General features: G+C 47.5%; 1 long non-coding RNA gene across 1 annotated transcript in view; it reads left to right on the top strand.

Annotated features, from left to right (window-relative positions):
- LOC308468541 overlaps positions 1-5,671 on the top strand; it is a 53,495-nt gene that overhangs the window by 39,343 nt on the left and 8,481 nt on the right. Inside the window, exon 5 of the long non-coding RNA XR_013981707.1 lies at positions 5,416-5,563. This is a non-coding gene — a long non-coding RNA (uncharacterized lncRNA). The remainder of the gene's footprint in view (positions 1-5,415; positions 5,564-5,671) is intronic.

Raw genomic sequence — 5,671 nt, forward strand, 5'->3', positions numbered from 1 at the left:
TGTTTCCTGCTTGGCAGGGGGTTGGACTCGATGGCCCTTGTGGTCTCTTCCAACTCTATGATTCTATGATTCTATGACTCTACTAAGTAGAGAACGGGCAGTCAAGGAGTGTTGCCTGGATCCCATGGGGGCCTGCAGCTGCTGCCATGACCTCCCCTTTCACCCTCACAGTAGCATATAGGCAAGGAGCTACCTTGGGTCACTACTGGCCACTGCTGGGCTAGCACTGGCCCATAGAAAAGTAAACAGCGCTGATGTTTGCACAGCTGAAATTGGTGCAAAGGCAACCCAGAGAAGGCAGGACGTCCCTGGAGTGCCAGCCCAGCGCTACCTTCTGTTCTCTGGTTTGGGCAGAAGGGCAGGATGGAGGAGGAGGAGACTGGGAGTTGGGGGAAGAGCTGCCTAGGCTTGTGGGTCACCCCCTCTATTAGCTTTCTCCAGCATCAGGAGAGAAAGACCAAGCGTGGTTCTAAAGACTAACCCACACTTTCAAGGGGAAACATATGGCACATGCAGTCCGATTCTAAGACTGAGCCACTTCAGAAAACCCTTCCATGGAAAGCTTGTGTGAGAGGGCAAAATAGTCCAGTCTAGCCTGGGGGGGGGGGGGAGGTTAAAATGTCCACTAATCCAGTGGGGAAGAAATACCAAGTGGCAAAATAGACCATTTATCATTAGACTAGATTTTAGGGGGTGGGATCCCTGATTGTTTGGACTGTACTCAATCTGTCCGTTTGCCAATCTGCTGTTTTGAACTAGCAGATGTTGCATGTGTGAGCAGGTGTGAGGAAGCTTTGGCCCTCCTAATGTTGCTGAACTATAATTCCCATCAACCCTGGCAAGCATAGCCAGTGATTAGTGTTGATGGGACTTGTAGTTCAGCACCAAAGGTTCCCCACATCGGATCTAAGGCAAGGGTGGGGAACCCCGGGCCAGAGAGCCTAAAGTGGTCCTCCAGCCCTCTCTTTCTGCCCCTCGGGACTCTCCCCAACTATTCCCCCTCCCCAGGCCACACCCCTTGCTTGCCTTGCTCTGCACATATCAGAGCTCAATAGTGCTTTCGAGCTGGGCAAAAGCACTTTGGGTGGAGCCAAGCAGGGGCAGTGAGGGGACAGACATGGGTGCGTGTGGCCTAATGAGAGTTTCCAAGGGCCACACAGAGAGGGCTGGAGGGCCACATTGGTTTAGATGAAATTTCTACTATTTCCCTTCAAGCTTTGCTGAGGTAGCCTTGCTCTGCTGGCCCCCCCATGCCAAGTCCTCTGAGTGGGGTGCCTGGGCATTTGCCCCCAAGCCCCTGCAGGGCTGGTTGCTCAGAAAGTCCTTCCACAAGGCATTTCCTTGCTAGCAGAGATTCCGCCCCAGGAGGAAAGAAGCCAGGCCTGCTGCTCTGGCCGCTCTCCCTGCTTTCCTTCTCCCCACCAGGTTGGCCCCTGTTGGCATGTGGGCTGTGGCGGGTGGAGGGGGAGGGAGAAGCAAAGAGCGTCAGCGCCTGGGGCTGCAGGGGGGCGATTCCCCTTTGTCTGACAGAGAAAATAAGGTTCCATTTATTATGTGCGAGAGAGAAAGAGGGAGAGAAACATCAAAGGGAGACACATCAAAGGCAACGTCTCCTTCCCTATTAACGCGTTCCACATTGCGCTGTTGTACGGGATCCAGGCGCATGACGCCTCGGGGAGGACAGCCGGCCACAGTGCCCCCTCCTGGAGCCTCAGGCATGCACTGAGACACAGGCAGGAATGGCCAGGGTTTGTCGGGTGGCTCAGCTGCCAGACGTACCTGGGTTGGCTTTCGAGTGTCACCTGCCATTTTCAAAAGGTTGGTTCTTACTACATTGAACAGGTTATTAATCACCAAATTTATTTAACTTTTTAAAAGAACTTTTATTTTTTCAGATTTCTACTTTTTTAAATAAATAGAAGTGAGGTAAAGAAAATGCTTTCTGCTTTTGTAACTGGACTGTCAGACAACTTCGAAACGGAGTGGTGTATGCCACTGTGAGTGACAAAACCAAAACTGACCATGACAACGTCTTCAGCATTTAGCCTGCCAGTGCAGTAAAGTCACTTCCAGAAGGGCTGTTTTTAATGAGCGTTCAGATGGATTTGTGGGTGGAGAGGTGACACCACATCAGCTGTCTGATGAGCATTTTGCCCAATTCCTTTGTGGGATGATGAGACAGCCCTTAAGTCCAAAGCAAGTGTCATCTCCACACTTCCCAGCAAGTGCATTTCCCCAGTCACGTTCCTCATCACAAAAGCTTCACAATATTTTGGGGTGAGTGAGTTTGCTTCAGAAGAACTCCAGATCAGCTTTAATCACACCATCTGATTTTTCTGGGATGGGATTGAATAACACCCGAAAATAGTGAGAGTCTGGAAGCACCGCAAGGGATATTTGTACTAAGATGTTGCAGAATGGAATCCTCTTGCTCAACATTCTTTGCAGTGCTATTTTTCTAGAAAAAGAAGTGTGAGAACTCACCATGAACACCTCCCTTGTTCTCTTAGAATGACAACAGCATTCACCTGAGAGGTGCCGGAACTGAGGTCCACCAAGTTCCAGCTGAAAAAAGCCCTGCTTGCCAGCCATGACCTCTTTTGAAACATACCATTCCATTCCTCACTCCCCTTCAGTTTTCTCCCCCCCCCCCCCGCAACGGTCATCAGCATTTTATGTCTGCTAAGCATGCACAGTCCTCCTTGGGCACCTTTGGCCAGGAGGTGGGGGGAGACTGTTCACTTAAAAAAAAACCTGTATATTTTGAGTATTTCTGCAAATCTTGTGGTTCCCTTTGACTATATAAGGTTTAGCACTCCAAGAATGAGTTTGCTATCTGTATATAGGATATATGAGAGAGAATGTTTTCTCTAATCATGGTGATAATCAGCAAAGCTGATGAATTCACAAAAACATAAAACTGCCTACCAAAACAAGTCCATAGCCAGTCCATCATATGAATCTAGCCTGTTTGTAACTCCTGTATGTATAATGTGCCCTGACTCTGATGAGCCAAAATTTTGCTTTGTTCATATTTTTAAAAAACAAACAAACAGATTTATTACGAATTAATTCTCTATTTTGCATCTCTGCCTCCTGCACAGCTAGTATGGAAAAGCAGAAACAGTTGGTGGTTTTCACCATATTTGCGCATCTGTGGTCACTTACTTTAACCCTTCAATTTCTCCATGTCTATCTAGTGGTCTGTAAACCAGGCACAAGGAAGCAAGAGGCTGATCTGTTGTGCAATGTGGTGCTGTACCACAAATGGGCAGAAAAGTAATATGATGCTCAAAGTGCTGTGTTCTGAAGGAACGCTTTGATAATGCGCATGCATGAAAAATTCAGCCACAATTCAAATGCTTGGGAAATCAAGGAGTTTTGCACCTGGTGCTGGTAAGTCACATCTGGTTCTGAATTTCAACAGGGTTGCTTGGTTCACCTGCCCACCAAAACAATTCAAACCTTGTTTTGAGACACCAGCATACTTGTTGCAGCACTATAAAGCTAAGTACAAAATAAAGATAGAAGGTAAATTATCAGAGAATATGCATGTACAAACCAAATACTCCTGTTCCTGGTCTTCTGAGAAGACAATGTATGGAGGAAAATAATTTATACAGAGCTAGCAAGGAAGGGGGTGTGATGGGGAATCATTCTGACCCAGTTCCCAGACACTGACACTACAGTCTTGATACATCTTCCATGGAAGCAAGTACTGTTGAAATCAATAGGCCTTACATCCAGGTTTGGACTCTGATGGTACATTCCATGGGAGTGTCTCAAACTCTATTGCTTTTTTGCCCATTTATATTGCCTTTCAAGTGTTGGGATTACATCATAAAGGCCAGGAATGGTTACAACTGTGGGGTATGGCAGGTATTACTATCCTCACTGGGAGACTGAGACAACAGTGACCTGTTTCAGGCCATGCAGTAAAATGGCCACTTACACAATGTCCAAGAGAGGACACAGATTTGTACGGAGTTTGCATGTGCTACTTGGTAGGTATAGATAGATGTGCAATCCAAGGTAATAGAAATTCAATGCATCTCACTGCAGAGGGGAAGACTGTGGCCTGGGTGTGGCTGCCTGCTCAGTCTGCTGTCCAGGAGTTGCTAATGGTTGATGGGCAACTTCAAGGTCCCTCCCATCTTAAGATTCTTTATCTTTAGATCAGATTTGGGCTGGAAAGCTCTTCAGAGGGCTATGCTCTGTACAGTAGCACGCAGGGGCACCCTGCAACCCAGAAAGTTCATAGCCAAGTAGAAGTTTGAATCCAGGGCTTTCCAGCTCACAGTTGTAGCCACTTGTCTCAAGAAACCATGGAGGGTGAAGTCAAACAATTGCATTTGCAGCCCTGAAGTGACCTCCCTGAGGCACAAGCTTGGACAGTGCGTATGGAGGTCCTGGGCTGCCCAGATGTCAAGACCCCCCCTCCGCCTCGCTGATGTGGTCCAAGGGAAAGCAGAGCAAGATCTTTATCAGCAGCTGGGCTGCCGCAGTTGCTGGCAGGAGACTTACAAGGTGCCAGCCTTAGGGACTCCACTCCAGATTTGTGTAGGGTTTACTCCTGAGCCTTTTCTTCCCCCGAAAATTTCTTGCAAGGCAGCAGAGGTTTGGAATCAGAGTTTTCCTTCTCCTAGATGGGCTCCCTTCCCAGTAGATGAGCCTCATCTGCCCCTCACTTTCCTCTGCAGGAGGTGCAGAAACCATCTTTTTGACCATTGGACCCACTCTTGGTCTCATCTGCTCAATCCGCCAGAACCTGTCTTTGCATGCAAGGCAAGTTCCTAACTCACTGAGGGTTTGAGTCCCATTGGCTCCCCTCACCTGGTTTAGCTGACCAGTTGAAGGTGTCCCTGGGGTGTGGCCACTACACTGCAGCTATTACACTTCACTACAGCTATTCTCCATCACAAAGAACAGTGGCACTTAATGTTTGCTTTGGACACCTCCAGACTCAGTATTTTGTGGGGAGGATTCAAGCACATACCAGGAAATTTAGGTTTATGCCATTAAAGTGGATGCTTTGCCACCCTAGCGTGGCAAATCAGCTTTAAAGGAAGCATGCTTTATTCAGTCAGGAAAGTGACAGGAAAATGCATTGGAAAGGATGAAATGAATGGAGGCTGTTCATTGTTGTATAACTGCCCCCACAAACAAATCAGAGCAAATGCTCAATAAAAACTGGATACAATCTAACCTCCAAGTAAGCTTCATGCAGCCAAATTAGGATGAAATAAATAGGTCACGGGGAAGAGCTCTTTACCTTTGCAAACTGCAACCACAGTTGCATTTCAACTTCATGCAAATGTGACACGTTTAAAAAGAACATTGTCCGTGTAATAAAATGTATTCAGGAAGCAGGTTTCCACTTGACATTAAACACTGTATACTTTTCCTTTTGTGCAGGTTGGGCACCAGATTATTGTGGAGCTGGGAGGAGGGGCTTGAGGACAGGACACCTCGTTGGCTGATGGAAAAGCAGCTGCTGAGATCAGCAAAGGTATTATCAGCACAGCCCTTGTGTGGTGAACAAACGAGCTGCTGCTATAGGCTGGTAAGTGCAGGATCCCCCCAATCCAAAAGCATCTGTAGGTTATGGGCACAGTCCTGGCAAAGGTAAACACTTTTAAAAGGTGACTGTAGACTCTATCCTTTTTTGCAG

The sequence above is a fragment of the Podarcis pityusensis genome, assembly GCF_964106645.2.
Source record: "Podarcis pityusensis genome assembly, chromosome: 2".
NCBI classification, from domain to species: Eukaryota; Metazoa; Chordata; class Lepidosauria; order Squamata; family Lacertidae; genus Podarcis; species Podarcis pityusensis.